Genomic DNA, 19,467 nt, shown 5'->3' with positions numbered 1-19,467 from the left:
CTCCCCTCTCTTGCTACCCTTCCCCAACACATGTGCATACTCTCTCTCTCTCTAACTAAAAAAAAAAAAATCCATTTACAATTGCACCAAAAAATAAAACACCTAAGAATTAACCAAGAAAATGAAAGACCTATACACTGAAAACTAGAAGGCCCTGATGAAAGAAATTGGAAATGACACAAGCAAATGGAATTTGGGAGAATATTGTTAAAATGTACATACTATCCAAAACAATCTACAAATTCAATGCAATCCCTATCAAGATACCAGTGGCATGTTTCACAGAACTACAACAAATAAACCTGAAGTTTGTATGGAGCCACTAAAGACTGTGAATAGCTGAAGCAACCTTGGGCAAAAATAACACAGTTGCAGGTATCACAATCCCAAATGTCAAGATATACTACAAAGCTATAATCATCAAAATAGTAAGATACTTACACAAAAACAGATATACAGATGAACGGAACAAAACAGCCCAGAAATAAACCCATGCCCATACAGTTAATTAATGTACAAAAAAGGAGGCAAGCTGACACAATGGGGAAAAGTCAGTCTCTTCAATAAGCAGTACTAGGAAAATTAGCTTCACGCAAAAAAATGAAAGTGGACTATATTCACTATATACACAAAAGTAAACTTAAAATGGATTAAGGATCAAAATGTGAGACCTGAAACCATAAAACTCTAGAAAATAAAGGCAGTAGTCTGACATCAGCCTTAGAAACATTTTTGTAGATATGTCTCCTCAGTCAACAGAAACAAAAGCAAAAATAAACAACTGAAAATACACCAAAATAAAAAGCTTTTGAGCAGCAAAAGAAACCATGAACAAAACCAAAAGACAACCTACTGAGTAGGAGAAGATATTTGCAAATGATGTATCTGATGAGAGGTTAAAAAGACAAAAAAAACCAACAACAAAAAAACCTCATACAACACCAAGAAACCCGTAATTAAAAAAATTATGTACAGTTGAAAAATGGGCAGGGGACCTGAATAGACATGTTTCCAAAGAAGATGCACAGGTGGTCAACAAACACATGAAAACATGCTCAACACCACTAATCATAGGGACATGCAAATCAAAACAACAATGATATATTACCTTAGCCCTGTATGAATGATTAGTATCACAAAGATAATACAAGGGTTAGCAAGGATGTAGAAAAAAAAGGAATGCTCATGCACTGTTGGTGGAAGTATAAATTGGTGCAGCCACTGTGAAGAACATTATCTAGATTCCTCAAAAAATTAACAAGTGAAAATTCCATGTGATCCGATAATTCCACTATTGGGTACTTTCCCCACCCCAAGTGAAAACACTAATTTGAAAAGCTATATGCACCCCTATGTTTATTACAGCATTATTTACAATAGCCAGGATATGGAAACCAACTAAGATTTCATCCACAGATGAATGCATTAAAAAGATGTGGTAGATATATACATATATACACTGCAATACCTCTCAGCCATAAAAGAGAATGAGATCTTGCCATTTGCAAAAACATGGATGGATCTAGAGAGTATTACGTGACATGAAATAAGCCAGAGAAAGACAAATACCATAGTTTTTCACTCACACGTGGATCTAACAAGCAAACAATAAGGACAGAAACAGACCCATCAATAGAGTGAACAAACTGATGGTTGCCGTAGGGGAGGAGCATGGAGGAGTGGGAAAAATGGATGTACAAGACTGAGAGATACAAGCTCTCAGTTAGGGAGTGAGTAAAACAGGAGGAGGAAAAGCACAGCATAGGGAAAATAGTTGTGATAGCATTGTATGACAGACGGTAGCTACACTTGTGAACAGCACATAATGTATAGACTAAACAAATCACTCTGTTACACACCTAAAACTAATGTAACATTGTGGGCCAAGTACACTTCAATTAAAAACAAAATCACTAAGGAAGTACACAGATGGTTGTCTATCATTCCTTCTTGTCAAAACTTTCATTTCTGAACTGTGAGCAGAAGATGGAGAAAAGTACATATGATCTTTCTTCACACCAAGAGGTCTGTTCTATTTCACGTGGTATGTTTTAAGGAGATTTGGCTTATGTTCCAATTTTAGTTAGAACAGTCATTCAATTAGGGGACATTTTTCTAGACCCTATTAATAGCTCTTTATTTCTCATCCTTTTTCTTTTTATCCTTAGTTTTTAGTGTGAAGCTGGAGAAAGCTATGAAATTCTTCACAGGCACAGCCCCATTTTAATTAATATTGAACAGTTTACGCTTTATTCATTCTTCAACTGGAATGTAAATTCCTTAGACCTCGCCCTAGCACAAAATAGTGTCTATAGGTTACCTCACTTTATTGCACTTATCTTTATTGCACTTCACAGATAATTTTTTTTTTAATTGAAGTTTTACAGCAACCCTGCATCAAACACGTATACGGTGCCTTTTTCCCAGTGGCATTAGCTTACTTCATGCCTCACAGTTTGGTCACAGTTTGGTAATACTTACAATATTATAAACTGTTTCATTATTATTTCATTACAGTGCTCTGTGATCAGCGATCTTTAACTTTATTACTATAATAGTGGGGGCACCACTAACTGCATCCATATAACAGATAAAACTTAACTGATAACTATTGTGTGTGATCTGATGACGCCTCCAACTGACAATTCCCCATCTCTCTCCCTTTTCTTGGGCCTCCTTACTCCCTAAGACAACAATATTGAAATTAGGCCAATTAATAACACTGCAATAACTCTAATTGTTCAAGTTAAAGAGTCACATGCCTCTCGCATTAAATAAAAAGCTAACAAGGACTAAGCTCAGTGAGGAAGGCATGCTGAAAGCCAAGAAATGGCAAAAACTAGACATCCTACACCAAACAGTTAGCCAACTTGTGAATGCCAAAGAAAACTTCCTAAAGGATAAGCGCTACTCCAGTGAACACAGTAAGAAAACAAAACAGCCTTATCCAGGCACAACACTCCCTTGAGCCAAAGCCTAACCCACAGCAAGACTCAAACTCTCTTCAATAGTATGAAGGCTGAGAGACTTGAGGAAGCTGCAGAAGAGAAGTCTGACAACAGCAGAAGTCGGTTCGTTAGGTTTAAGCAAAGACACCATCTCTGTAACCCAAAGAGTATAGCAAAGCAGAAGTGCGGATAGAGAAGCTGCAGCAAGTTGTCCAGAAGATCTACCGAAGCTGATAAATCAAGGTGACTATGCTAACCAACAGAATTTCTATAAACAAAACAGCCTTATTTTGAAGAAGATGCCATGCAGGACTTTCATAGCTAGAGAGGAAAAGTCAATGCCGGGTTTTAAACCTTCAGAGGACATTCTAGCTTTCTTGTTAGGAGCAAATGCAGCTGGTGACTTTAAGCTGAAGCAATGTTCACCATTCCAAAACTCTTAGGGCTCTTAAGAATTATGCCCAATCAACTCTGCCTATGCTTTAGAAATGCAAAAACAAAGCCTGGATGACAGCGCATCTGTTTACAACATAGCTTACTGAATATTTTAAGCCCAATGTTGAAAACTACGGCTCCAACAAAAAGATGTCCTTCAAAATATGACAACTCACAGACAATGCACCTAGTCACCCCAGAGCTCTGATGGAAATGTACAGTGACAGTAATGTGGTTTTCATGCCTGCTAACATAGTATCTATTCTTTAGTCTACAGGTTGAGGAATAATTTCAACTTTCAAGCCTTATTATTTAATAAATACTTTTTGTAAAGCTATAGCTGCCATAGACCGTCATTCCTCTGATGGATCTCGGCAAAGTAAATTGAAAACTTTCTGGCAAGGACTCGCCATTCTAGATGTCTTTAAGAACATGTGTGATACATGGGAGGAAGTCAACATATCAACATCACCAGGAGTTCAAGAAGTTGGTTCCAAGCCTCATGGATGACTTTGAAGGGTTTAAGACTTCAGTGGAGGAAGTAACTGCAGGTGTGGTAGAAATAGCAAGAGAACTAGAATTGGAAATGGAGCCTGTAGATGTCACTGAATTGTTGCCATCTCATGATAAAACTTGAATGGATGAGAAATTGCCTCTTACGAACAAGCAAAGAAAGTGGGTTCTTGACATGGAATCTATTCCTGGTGAAGATGTTATGATGATGGTTGAAATGACAACAAAGGATCTGGGATATTCCATAAACTTAGTTAAGAAAGCAGCAACAGGTTTCAAGAAGATTGACTTCAATTTTGAAAGAAGTTCTATCCTGAGTAAAATGCTATCAAACGGCACTACATGCTACAGAAAAATCATTTGCGAAAGTGAGCCAATTGATAGGGCAAACTTCACTGCAGCCTTTTTTATTTTATTTATTTTTTTTAAACGTTTATTTTTGAGAGACAGAGCACAAGTGGGGAAGGGACACAGAGAGGAGACACAGAATGTAAAGCAGGCTCCAGGTTCTGAGCTGTCAGCACAGAGCCTGACGTGAAGCTCGAACCCACAAACCTTGAGATCGTGACCTGAGCTGAAGTTGGTTGCTTAACCGACTGAGCCACCCACATGCCCCCACTGTAGTCTCTTCCTAAGAACTGCCTCAGCCACTCAACCTTCAGCTACCACCAGCCCGAGTAGTCGACAAGTCAGTATCAACCCTCCACCAGCCAAAGAATACAACTTGCTGAAATCTCAGATGATCGTTAGCAGTTTTTAGCAGTATTTTTAAATTATGGTATGCACACTTTTTAGACATGATGATACCGCACTTGTAATGGACAATGGTATATTTTAAACCTAACTTTGATATGCACTGGGAAACAAAAAATTCATTTGACTCATTTTATTGCATTTTTGTTTTATTGTAATGGTCTGAAGCTGAACCCACAGTATCTCGAGGTATGCCTATATTCCTCAAAGCAATTAGTCTAGAGTTACACATGTTATAGGCATTTCCAAGTTAGGTGAAAACATAAAGATTTATATCTAAGATGTAAGAAAAAGAATTAAAATGAATTCAGAGTGTAGTTTAAGTTATAGAGCTTGCTTTTAACTTCTCAGGTTCTCAAAGATACTGCTGCTTTATTAGACAGAGTCTGTGGTTTAGAAAGGGGGCTATGATTTTTATACCTGTTCTCTTGAGAGCCAGAAAGCCTCTATTTTTTTTTTTTAATTTTTTTTTCAACGTTTTTTATTTATTTTTGGGACAGAGAGAGACAGAGCATGAGCGGGGGAGGGTCAGAGAGAGAGGGAGACACAGAATCAGAAACAGGCTCCAGGCTCTGAGCCATCAGCCCAGAGCCCGACGCGGGGCTCGAACTCACAGACCGCAAGATCGTGACCTGGCTGAAGTCGGACGCTTAACCGACTGCGCCACCCAGGCGCCCCGAGAAAGCCTCTATTTTTAATCAAATATTTATATAATACCTCTTTGAGCAGCTTGGAGTCTAAATGAATGGTTGTCTATGATGATGAAATGAAATTGACTTTGCTCTACCAGAAAATGTATAACCAAAGAAAACAATAAAGTACAAAAAACTGCAAAATGATGGGGAAAGAAAAAAACAGGGTCAGTGGTAAACAAAACAGCAACACTAAAAGCTCCCATGCTGTGGTCTCAGGAAAGTTTTATTTCCTAGGAATTCTTAGCTCTGGAATAAAGATATAATTTTATATTCTTTGGATTGTTTGAAATGTCCACAAAGTCATTTTGTTACTAGAAAATACTTCTAGGGCATAGATCACTTGGTCATGGCTCTTGTTTTTGTGAAAACTCTTTAAGCCAGCTCACCTTAAAAGCAGACACCTTGAGAAACAAGGCCCATGAGCAGGGTAAGAACACCAAGTGCAATCAAAAAATCATCAAGAGTTCTTGGGGTACCTGTGTAGCTCAGTCAGTTGAACATTTGACTTTGGCTCAGGTCATGATTGACCACAGTTGGTGGGTTCAAGCCCTTGGTCAAGCTCTGTCCTGACACCTCAGAGCCTGGAGCCTGCTTCACATTCTGTGTCTCTCTCTCTGCCCCTCCCCCGTTCACATTCTGCCTCTCTCTCTGAAAAATAGACAAACATTGGGGCAGCTAGATGGTTCAGTCAGTTAAACATTCAACTTCGGCTCAGGTCATGATCTCATGGTTCGTGGGTTTGAGTCCCACATGGGGTTCTGTCAACTCAGAGCCTGGAGCCTGCTTTGGATTCTGTGTCTCCCTCTCTCTCTGCTCCTACCCAGCTCTCACTCTGTCTCTCAAAAATGAGTAAAAAACATTATTTTTTTTAATTTAATGTTTATTAAAGTAATTTTAATGTTTATTAAAAATTTTCTTTAGCAAGAGGGTTGTTTATTAAATGTGAGAAAATTTCTACAGATGCAAATGAATTGTGATAACTCCTTTGTCAGTGTCAAAGAGTCACTGTTCCAACTATTACTGCCTATCATAACCATGCTTAGTTACATAAAATGTAAGGACCAATGACTTCTTTAACCACTATGTAAAATTTCTCCTTTTGCAGTTAATCGTTTACAAGAGAATAAAGGAATTCAGTTTTTCTGACCTTCCCTCAAATTCAGCACATGGTAATTTTTTTTCAACTTGCAACATATATAATAAATAGCACTGGTATCAGCCTCACTGATTTGCTTTACTATTAAAATGTATTTTAAAAAGTAATAAAAATATGTTTAGAATTTATATCAGGCACAAAATAAAGGATATGTCCAATTAAAATAACTTTGGGTATAATAAATAAAAGGGAACAAGGTGATGAAAGAGAAGTGACATTGGTAATGAGCTATCTGCAAAGCAAAGTACAGTGTCTTACTCTACCACTAATATTTCTCTAAATTGGTATTTACTATTCTCATTTTAGAGGTAACTATACCAAGACTCACAGAGGTTAAGGGAATGGCTTAAGGGTTGTACACGATGCCTGGGGCTATCTGCCCTGGGTCTATACACCTGATTGTGGAAGAGACATCAAATCCTGATAAGGCAAGGGAATGGGCTTGTTTATTCAATAAGAGACTAATTTTAGAGGGGCTTAAAAATTGAATAAAAACTTGGAATTTAGCATAAAAAAACAGAAGCCTAGCTATTTAGAGATAAGAATATAATGAATCAGTATTCTTTTAAAAAAACAGAAATATAGTCAAGCAGTGAATTACCATGGTTAAAGAACAGAGGGTAACAAATGAGGAAGCTGTTTTAGTCATTAAATGATATGCAACCAGGATAGAATGACAGTGAAGGGGAAGATGCCATATCTGTGATAAAAACAAAGCATATAAAGATTGCCAATTGCTTGCCTAATCACCTGCATGGCCCCAACCATCTCGGTAAGGAAGGGGATATTCTGCCTGGTGTTGGACCCTAGAAGAACTGAAGCCAAGTCTTCATTCCCCTTCCCACCACGATGGTTGGTGTGAGAAGTAGCTGAAAAGGAGCTGGATGGCCGTCAGTGGAGATGCACAAGCTTCTATCAGAGTAGCTGAAATACTGCACCCATGATTACTTTACTTCTAGAAACAAGCCTTAGAGGTGGGAGCGCCTTTACAACAACCAATATAGAAATTATTTCTGGTACAGCCTCATTCAGCCTCTTTTTGAGTACTTCCAGCTGTCCTTCTCACTTCCACGGTTTGGAGAGTCATGCTCAAAAAAATAAATGGCAAGAAAAAAAAAAAAAGGAAGCAATTGTCAAACAAATATACTGTTTGGACCTTGTTTGGATACAGATCAGAACAAACCAATTGTAAACATTTTTTATATGACCGGGGGAAATTATAGATTCAATATGTAAACATTATTTTATTGTTAAATAGTGTTATGATACAGGATTATATTTTAAAAAGCCATCTGGGGTGGATATACTGAGGAATCAATATTTATGGGTACAAAAATATAATGTCTGAGATTTTCTTTAAAATACATACATATAACAAGGTGTGAGAAAGGACTATTACTTTTTCCGCATTTTGTTGATGTTTGAAATTTTCCAGATGTTAAGAAAAAGTGACTTCATAAGACAGAGGGAGAGAAACAGAATGTGTGTATGTATGTGTCTAAATACATATTAATGAAGACCATTTGTACACAGATGAATCTCACTTATGCAGATGGATCCAAAGTGTTTCTAATGTGTGCTGTTTGGGGTGCCTGTCAAACTTTTAAAGGTAGCTCTCGAAAATACATATGACGACCGTTTCTATGTCCTGGAATTCAAAATCATTTTTTAACTTCACTTCTGTCTGTATTTTATCACGTTCCAACAAAGTATGTGATTTTATTTTATAATCAGGATACATAAAAACAAACGTATAAAAGAAGGCATGAATCGTTCTTTTGTTCAACCTAATACTGAAACTTCTGGCCACAGCAATCCAACAAGAAATAAAAGGCATCCAAGCTAGTGGGGAAGTAAACTGTCACTATTTGTAGATGATATGACAATATATTACAGAAAGTCCTAGAGATTCCACCAAAAAAACTATTGAATTTAATAAATTTCAGTAAAGCTCCAGAATGCAAAATTAATATACAGAGATGTATTTCATTTCTATATAGTAATAAAGTATGAGAAAGAGAAATTAAGAAAACAATGTCATTTACAATAGTACCAAGAATAAAATACCTAGAAATAAATTTAACCAAGGAGATAAAAGGTCTGTATACTGAAAACTTTAAGACACTGATAAAAATAAACTGCAGACACAAGCAAATGGAAAGATATTCCACACTTACTGATTCAAAGAATATTAAGTCTCCATACTACCCAAAGCAATCTATAGATTCAACACAAATCCAATCAAAATATCAATAGTATTTTTCACAAAACTGCAGTAAATAATCCTAAAAGTTGTATGAAACCACAGAAGCTGAATCAAAACACCTAAATAGGCCAATCAATCTTGAGGAAGAAAAAGCTGCAGGTATCACAATTCCTGATTTCAAGGTACAATACAAAGCTGTAGTAACCAAAACAGTATAGGCCACAAAAACTGGCCTATAGATCAATGGAACACAATAGACAGCCTAGAAATAAACCTCTGTTTATATGATTAGTCTATGACAAAGGAGGCAAGAACGTATAATGGAAAACGTCTCATCAATAAATGGTGCTGGAAAAACTGGACAGCTACATGCAGAATAATGAAGATGAACTAATTTCTTACACCACCCACAAAAAATAAATTCAAAAGGATTTAAAAACCTAAATATGAGACCTGAAGCCATCAAATTCTTTAAGGAAAACACAAGCATTCATCTCTTTGACATTACCCATGGCAACTTCTTACTAGACAGGTCTCCTCAGAAAAAGGAAACAGAAACAAAAATAAATTAATAGGACTACGTCAAACTAAAAAGTCTTTGCACAGTGAAAGAAACCATCAACAAAACAAAGGCAACCTACTGAATCAGAGAAGATACTTGCAAATGTTATATCCAATAAAAGATTAATATCCAAAATATATAAGAAACACCTACAACAGAACATAAGAAATAATAATAATCTGATTTAAAAATGAGCATAGGACCTGAGGAGACATGTTTCCAAAGAAGAGAAACAAATGGCCAACAGACATAAAAAGATGCTCAACATCACTAATTAAAAGGGAAATGCAAATCAAAACCACGATGAGATCACCTTAGTCATGACAAAATGGCTAGTATCTGAAAGACAACGAATAACATTATGTTGGTGAGGAAGTGGAGATAATGATACCCTCAGACCTTTTGGTGGGAATGCAAATTGGTGCAGCCACCTTGGAAACAGTATGGAGGATTCTCAAAAACTTAACATTTGAAAAAAACATATGATCCAGGGGCACCTGGGTGGCTCAGCTGGTCAAGCATCCAACTTCAGCTCAGCTCATGATCCCACGGTCTGTGGGTTTGAGCCCTGTGTTGGACTCTGTGCTGGCAGCTCGGGGCCTGAAGCCCGCTTTGGATTCTGTGTCTCCCTCTCTGCTCCTCCCCCTCTCGCACTCTGTGTCTCTCTCAAAAATAAACAGTAAAAAAAAATAATAATAATTAAAAAAATAAAAATTAAAAAGTCAAAAATTAAAAAGAAAAAGAAAACTCATATGATCCAGTAATTCCACTGCTGCATATTTATCCCCCAAAAATGAAAACTCTATTTTGAAGTTATATACAGCCCTGTGTTTCCTGCAGCACGATTTACAATAGCCAGGATATGAAAGCAACTTGTGTCCAGTGGTAGAGGAATGGAGATGTGGTGTGTGTGTGTGTGTACAGTGGTGTGGTACAGAGGAATGGAGATGTGGTGTGTGTTGGCTACAGAACATTCATTTTAAAATAAACTTCAAGGGGCGCCTGGGTGGCCTGGTCGGTTAAGCGTCCGACTTCGGCTCAGATCATGATCTCACAGTCCGTGAGTTCGAGCCCCGCGTCGGGCTCTGTGCTGACAGCTCAGAGCCTGGGGCCTGTTTCAGATTCTGTGTCTCCCTCTCTCTCTGCCCCTCCCCTGTTCATGCTCTGTCTCTCTCTGTCTCAAAAATAAATAAATGTTAAAAAAATAAATAAATAAAAATAAAAAATAAAATAAACTTCAATAGTTCACTGCCAATTATTTTTCAATGAGAAAAATTGTACTGGAAGCCTCACTTACAATGGAGTCGTCAACAGGCCAACAGAGAGAGCTCTCATGCCCTACCACTATTAGTCAATCACACACCCAAAAGGAAAATATGGACCTTGCATGTGGATACTACTTCACTATTCCAGCAGGAAGAAGGATGCTATTCTTCCTTCCTCCCTTGGCAACAGCCCAGCCCAATGAAAGACGGTCACAACTCAGCCAATGAAAAGCCACTATATTGCAAACCCGTAGTTGGCTTCACTGGACTTTTAGTGTATCACAGCCTTCCCTACTTCCTCCTTGCCTCTATAAAGGAACATTCCTCTGCTTTGCTCTGCAGACTTGGGTATGGCCTTACCTTAGCTTGATTGTCGCAAATTCCAATTCTCTGCTATTCCTGAATAAAACCCATTTTTGCTAGCAAAATAACCAGTAGTCTTATTTTTTTCAGGTTAATGGTAGAGGCAGAGATCAGCTAAGAACTCCCAACTATACCTTCCACAGAGTCTTATATCCTACTTAATTACTGACATTTTCTAGTGATACTGTATTAATGCCTACTGGTATTCAGTTTAGATGCAGGGACAATGTATGGCACGGCAGCAACACTACTTATTTTATCTATCATAGAAAAATGCAAAAAAATACTGCCTGTATATAAATGGAAAAAGAACTAAATTTTCCAAACTAACATTCAGAAGGAATTTCCTTGGAAATATTACTTATAGCATGTAAAGAAGAAGCATGAGTCTTTGACCTCCAGTATTCTTCTAGAGTTCCGCTTTAACTTCACTTACACAATTCTCATTCAGTTTCCCTTTCTCTTCAGTGTCCGGCCAGAGTGAAGACCTTAACACTTAAAGAGAATTGGTTTTTCTAAAGTGGAAGGCTAAATACATGTCCTTCTCCCTCATAACCACGTTCTTACAGCCACTCTTCTTGACTATTTTGTTACTCATAACTTTTTTGTCAGTAAATGAGGAGTGAATATTTTCATTTGCTCTTAGTTTTCAGTATATTTTACTTTTCTTCTTTTTCCTCTTAAAGAAATTGACTTTATCTTGCCAAAGAGCTATATCCCTGACACCTAGCACAACATTGCGTACATATTAGGGGTTTTATAAAGTCTGCATGACTAAAGAAATGCAGTCTTACTCTTATCCACTCACTACATTAAAACAGCAAATGGAGTACACCAAGTTCAAAATACTCAGGAATCACTTTGCTAACATCTTACTCCAGGAGGCATTATTATATTCCTTAAGGCATGGAGATCCTTACTTACTAATTTGCTGGGCAATTTAAGCTACTGATGATCTGAGCCTAAGACATAAAACACTCAAGTCAACCAGGAGTGTTAGACAGTAGAACAGGTAATGATTTTTTTTAATAAATGAAGACTGCTATCCTGTTTATGGACAAATAAGCTACCAATTCATACTAAGAGGACTACAAGATGTTTCTCCCATGAGCTGTTGCATTTTTTAATCTCTAGCTTCTCTATACTATTGAGGAGGCTGATGGAAGGGCAGTGAGATGAGGGTGTAATCTTTAATTATTGAAAACTCTACGTGACTACAATGAACCAAGTTGATAATGCAGAGCTCAATGGTAACATGTACCAACTATGAAACCAAACTTACCCAATGTTTTCATCATTTAAATACTGCTTTTGAGTGTAGAGTACTATTTTTTTTTAATTTATTTTAGAGAGCACAAGTGGGGGAGGGTCAGAGGGAGAGGCAGAGAGAGGGAGAAGGTGGGGGAGGGAGGAGAAGGGAGGGGGACAGAGAGGGAGAGAGAGGGAAACTCCCAAGCAGAATCTATGCTCAGCACAGAGCCCTCCATAGGGCTTGATCCCACAATCTTGGGATCATGACCTCAGCCAAAATCCCTAGTCAGACGCTCAACCAACTGAGCCACCTAGGTGCCATCCAGGTCACCCCGGTGACCTTTATTTTTCTACTTCTTTAAAAGTAGGCCACCGTAATTACTATTTTGGAGACAATATCATTTCATATTTATTTCAGTTATCGTGTTGGCATTTTTTACATGGTAAAGAAAAAGTCATTCTGGGGCAAAAGAGAATTGCAAAACTTAGTATTATTTTATTTCAGTAGTGACTCAGGAAAAAGCCATGATACTTATTTCCTTTTTACTTTATTTCTTTCCTCTTAGAATACTCAGAACCACAGAGCTGTGAGTGCCTCTATATTAAAGTAAAATAAAACATCTGATAATGAATGAAATGTGTAAAATGGTAACAAGTCTTCCACATGTTCTTAACACATTCTATTGTCCCTCAGGGATGAGGCATGACTTAAAAAGTGGACCTTCTGAGGAGATAAGTGAAAAACCTAAAGACCTCTCAGGAACAAAACTCCAAGAAATATGATAAATGTTTCCACATATTTTCCATTTTCAAATGACACTATTTTTAATTGACATATTCCTGTCACTAACATGTCACAGACCAGAACCCTATGAGACAATTAACATATCACAGAGTATGAATTTAAGTTGTAGTAGAAGTAAAACAAATTCTAACACCAACATCCTTTGATACCATAGAGGGGAGGTCCAAATTCCTAGTTATTAAGGAAAGTTGGTCTTTTTTTTTAATTTTTTTTTTTTAACGTTTATTTATTTTTGAGACAGAGAGAGACAGAGCATGAATGGGGTAGGGTCAGAGAGAGGGAGACACAGAATCCGAAACAGGCTCCGGGCTCTGAGCTGTCAGCACAGGGGCCCGATGCGGGGCTCGAACTCACGGACCGCGAGATCGTGACCTGAGCCGAAGTCGGCGCTCAACCGACTGAGCCACCCAGGCGCCCTGGAAAGGTGGTCTTATAAGTAATCATTTAGTTAACTGTGTTATGGCTTCTTCCCTGATGTTTTCTTTTGGGAGATTCACAAGAATACAGTATCCTTTCTTGCATATAATTTCATAAACATAGTACTCTCACAAGTGAGGATGGCTGACCTTTCGAATTCTCTAAATTCTCCAACATTCTGCGAACTGGTACTTCTAGACATATGATGAATGTCAGGTGAAAAATTTTCCTTGAGAGGGAAAAACTGTACAAATAATAATTGATTGCTTACATCACAAACACAATTCTAATTCCTTACCCAGATTTATAATTAGATACAGCTTAGAATCTGTACTCTTTGTAAATTTTTCCCAAATAAATTTAACAGTTGAATTTTATTCTTAAAATTGAGATTGAGTTTTTAGTTAAGTGAAAAACATTTCTAAGCAATTTATCTTTTTTTTCCTTCCTGCTTTGACTTGGGACAGTCTTTTCAAGGGTAATGTACGTAGCCAATTCTAACCACGGTTTTAAATGTCAGATGTAAATTTCCAGTCCATATACACACACACACACACACACACACACACACACACACACACACACACACACATTAATGGAATTCACAATGGTAACTCTACCACTGACTTTTTATCTAAGTTTTCCATCACTTTGATATTTTTCTTGCTGGATCATTCACATACTTTGCATTAACATGTGCTAAAATAAAACCATAAACTATCTTTCAAATACTATGTAAGAATAAAATAACTCAAAAGTGCTCTAATGGAGTATGTTATATAATCATTTTAAAAGACTTCCCCTAATTTAGGTATGTGTCATGATTAGCAAGAAAGAGAACATTTTATTGCCTTTAACTTGAGCCAAGTGTTCAACTTACATTCGCAAAACAAATATCCTTCTTACTTCCAACTTTTGATTTTATTTTCTTGATGACCGTGAGATTTAAGAGTTAGAAAATGAGTTTGGATAAAAGTAACTCTTAATTAAGGGATGTCTGAGCAACTCTAAAGGCAGTACATGTTGATAACTTGCTCTTTTTAAGAAGATGAAACCTACAGAGTGTCCTGAAAGGAAAAGGGCCAACCAGGCAAAGTTTTTCACTAGACACACAATTTGTTTCTTGTCCCACTAGAGTTCTCAAAAACTATATACAACAGTATTAAAGTCATGTCTTTATAACCAGCCCATAAAACATTTATTTCCTTTTGTGTTTATTTCACCTCTGGTTTCTTTTCCTTTTTGTGTTACAGAAGGATGCCCTCAGGTACTTATTCCATTAACTAATTGTCAACTGCCATAAGCTCAAATGTGAAAATAGCAACGTGTTTGAAAGACAGGCTTCACTATATACACTGTATTTAAAATCAAATTCCCTATTCCTAAGATATTAGAAATTTTCTATCTGTGCAAAACTGGAGGACACACACTTAGAAATAAGAGAAGCATTTGGGCAAATCAGGCTTATGAAAAATATCAAATATCAACCAACTGTGCAATATGAACTGTGCAATATGAACTGCGTTGAAGTCAGGCTTGGTTTTACAAGAAAGCTTTCAATTGTCAAAGTTTTAATTCTCAAAATTTTGCTGACAATTCAAAAGGGAACTCATATTATAAATGTTGTGTTAAAAAACAAAGGATTCAAAGGTTGCAATAGTGCTAATGAACAGTTTAATTTAGAAGAATACTGTGGGAGGGCAGGCACGAAGGGAGGGAAGTATGGGAGGAGGAAGAGGGCTGAGGGCAACCTAGGTCACAGCCTATTTTCAACATGCACCTTCTCCTACTCAAGGGCAATAAAGGAAAAAAATGTGTTCTCAGAATAATAGTTTCTCCCCTAGACTTTAATACTTTATATGTAATGTTAAAGAGTCAAAAAATACAGAGAAATACATGAGAATATTAAAATATGTGGGGAATTTATTTCAATTCAGTTGGTATTCAGAATTTTTAAAACAGGTCAATGCAAAAATTGCTGACAAGGTCATAATTAAGGTTATCAAATTAAACTCCTTATTTAGGTAAGGCAGAGTTAGACAAGCACACAAAAATGAAACCCACACTAGACTGACTAGATGTTTTTAAGCTTGTGGTTCCCATGATGATTGACATTGCCTCTAAAATCATTTACTTTAAAAAAACATTTGAACTGTATTTTACTATAGTTGAGTAAGTTGTCAAAAGTTCAAACTACACTTTGATTTTCATCATATAATTATTAACTTCAACTACAATTGCACATATTAAGGTCCAATAATGTATATATCAAAGCTTGTGCCATATATAATTACCATGTTCTACAACTTGTGGAATCAGGTTGATACAAGTACCCCCCCCCCAAAAAAAAAAGCTACGTGCAATCAAATTTCTCTTGTAATTTTTTGTTTATTTTGCCAGAGTGTAGCAGGATTCTTGCTCAGTCGTGACACCAAGGCTTCTCTTTCCAGGAAACAACTTTATTCCTGCCAGCACCACTCAGTTGGGTTCATACCAGAAGAACTGAGCCCCGAATGCCACATGGTGCAGTTTTTGGTGGTTTTTTTTCCACTTCTTTGTCTCCCATATATGGTAACATACCAACATGTAGTCTGATTAGTGGTCTCACGTTACAAGGTCATGAGGGATGTTGTCATCTACACGTATAAACAGGATGCCTTGAGGGTTTTTTTCCCCCTTCCTTAGGGAAGGGTCTCTACCACAAGAGACAGCACAAGTGAGGAAGGAGCAGAGAGAGACAAAAACACAGAGAGAGAATTCCAAGCAGGCTCTGCACCACCAGTGCAGACCCCGATGCGGGGCTCAAACTCACAAACCCACAAGATCATGACCTGACCCAAAGTCAGACACCCCACTGAATGAGCTACCCAGGCACCCCAAATTTCTCTTACAATTTAAATACAAACGTTATCCTCAGTCTAAAATTATGCACCAGAAAAAAAAAAGTTTTCATGCAAGTGGTAACTCTAACATTTATCTAAACAGAATTCACATTTTAGTTTTTTAATAACTGTGTTTCTTAAAATAAAAAGCATTTGGAATGCTTGAAAAATAGGAATGTATATAAGCAGTCATCTTCATAAGCCTTCAAAACTCTAGTCACATTTATTCAGTGATTTTATGATAAATTTATACAAATGTAACTATACTCTTTAAGACCCTACTGATTATAAATCTTAGTTAATTTAGTGAAAATTCTGTACTGAAAATGCTAGGACTTCAATGTTTTTAAATATGACAAACTTCCATCTGTATACAATATCAAAAAATAGTACCAAGAATTGATTAATCCTTAAATTTATACATAAAGTAATACTTCTGCTTTATCAAAAATGCAGAAGTGACTCAATAGGAGGGATATTTTTAAGGATTTAAATTTAAGGAGAATAAATTTGAAAAAAAAAATTGAAGTCATAGCTCCCCAACTTCTTTCCTTCCTTTCTACAGTAATTTATAGGAAACTTTATTACATACAACACTGTATTTGATTAGATTTAGGCATCAAATTCTGTTCCAGCTTTGTCCATAAACTGCTGTGAGCTCTTGGAAAAATCACCTCACTTTTCTGTGTAATTAAGTGATTGAATTTTATGATTAGTATAAATTTATTTTTATCTTCTCAATGACTTAACAATAGATACTTTAGGGAAAGTGGCTTAGAGAAACAAAAGACAATTCATTTTTTAAGCATATTTTTATCAGTAACTCAGCAATCAAATAGATAACTGGTTAAAATTGGGTTAGCTTACATCATGATTAAGAGTTATGACCGCCTGAGTGTTTGGGATCAGCTAACTGATTCATCGGTAGCCTAGAAATGCGATTTCAAATGATCACAGGACCTGTATGTAATTTCACCTTGATTACAGAATCCTCTCCCAACCTACATTCAACAACATTCAACAGGACTATTTAAATCCAAATTTACTAAAAATCAAGCCAGCAACTTTATTTTTACTTTTAAATAACATGGGTTTAGTGTTGGGGTTTCTGGGTGTCTCATTCAGTTAAGTGTGCGACACAGGATTTTAGCTCAGGTCATTGTCTCAAAATTTCGTGGGTTCAAAACCCTATGTCTGGCTCTGTGCTGGTGGCATGGAACCTGCTTGGAATCCCTCTCCCTCTCTTTGTGTCCCTCCCCCAACTCTTTTTTCTTTTTTTAAATATGGGTTTAATATTTACTGAGAAGAAGGTTTCTTTTAATTGCTTGGTTACATATGTATTTGTACTATTTTTACAGCAATATGGAAACAAATGCTAAATGACAGTTATTTACATTTAGCTGTTAGTTTAAACTAGATTTTCTATTAACTTTAAAATCTATCCCCCAATTTTTTTGGTAACAGTTAATTAGGAGAAACATGCTATTATATTCACTACAAAATTTTTACCCTGATTTAGGAATGTCAAGGTTTTAGCATGGTTCTGAGTGGAGAATAAAACATTTGAGAAGTTTTCTTCCCCTGGAAGAAATGTGAATTATTCTGGGTCATAATGACAGTATAGAGAATTTTCTTTTGTACTGTTTAGGAAAGAATACGTAACTGGAATGAACATATTTAATTAGTGAGTTGGCACTCTCAAAGACGGAGGCTTATGAAAAACAACGTTGTAAACATCAGCAGTAATGGAACTATATTAAAATTTAATGAACTTCAATTCATGGCAGAGGAAAAATGTTATCTAATATATGTTTCTGAAAATTCTTTATCTCCCATTATTTACTATGTATGAATCTATATGACAAATTAAGGCATCCTTCACAAGTACTTGAAGAGGGAAAAGAAGAGGAAACTTTATAGTTCTCTGGTATGCACAGGAGACATAAATTACAGGATTTTAAAATTTACTGGTGAAAAGATCAGCAGAGAGGGGCTGTCCATAGATATTTCTTCGAGAAAGGCAAATTTACTTTGGCAAGCCTATGCTCTCTGTCAAGCACTCTATTAGATTCATTCACACTTAGTAACTCATTTTCCCTTCACAATAACCCTGCCAGAAATATTTTTGCGGACAAATTGAAACCTCCAGAAACAGTTTACACCAGTCTTATTTTATCTGTATGGTTGCTAAGCTTTCATATCATGATAACCTAAGAAACAGAAATGAGTTTGAGAGATTAAGGTGACAAGCTTTCAGTAAGAAAGGGGAAAAAAAAAAGAAAAGATTTCCAGTTTCTCACTCTCTGTAATTTGCTTGCTTGAAACCTTCCCTTTTGGTCTCTTCCAGTCATAGAGCTCTCCCTTTCTCTAGGGTTCCTTCTTTCTTCCTATTGTAAGGCAACCATTTTCGAGCTGTATTCTGTATCAAGTTCCAAACATCAAGTAAGTTGGGCTCAGGGAAAATGATGCATAAAGATGACTGCTAGACCTATCTCTAGCATGGCTGAAACACTCCTCAGTTTTTTTACACTAAGTTACATACTGTTAGTATGACATATGTGGTCTGTTCAAGGTCTCAGATTTCCTGAAAACTCCAATATCCACATGCTGAAAAGTTCCCCAAATCTAAAATATAGAGAGGTTTGTTACTCATATATAGTAAATAAAGTTACATCTATAAATGAAATCCACTGGAGAGACAGTTTCAAGTACTGACTTGGCTAAACATTAGAATAACTTCATGAATTTTAAAAAAGCAATACACTAAAATCCAGCCTTGCTAATTAAATCACAGTCTCTGAGGGAGATGTGTGGCTATCAGCAAGTTTTCTTAAATTCCTAGGGAGATGCTAATGCTCAACCAAGTTTGAGAGCTACTTATATTCAATCAGAAGAGATTATCTATCCTTTAGGAATTCCAACATTTAAAAACTGTACTGAAGATGATTAACAGATAAAGTATGGAAATCAAGGGGTAAGATGGTTTAAATAAGTAGGAATTAGGAAACAGAGACTCAAAGTATAACCAATTTTCTTGAGTTTACAGTGTTGGTTGTTTAAAAATATATGCAGAGTTTTTAAAGAGAAGACAGATTTTTAACATATATAAATGCTGATGGGAAAGATCCAGGAGAAAGGGAGAGATGGGTTATGGAAGAAATGGGAAAATCCATCCCTAAAGTCTGAGACTAAATGAAGAGTCAAGGTCCCTAGAAG

This window comes from Neofelis nebulosa, chromosome 4 (genome assembly GCF_028018385.1).
Source record: "Neofelis nebulosa isolate mNeoNeb1 chromosome 4, mNeoNeb1.pri, whole genome shotgun sequence".
In the NCBI taxonomy this organism is placed as follows: Eukaryota; Metazoa; Chordata; class Mammalia; order Carnivora; family Felidae; genus Neofelis; species Neofelis nebulosa.
Note: the sequence above shows the minus strand (reverse complement) of the source record.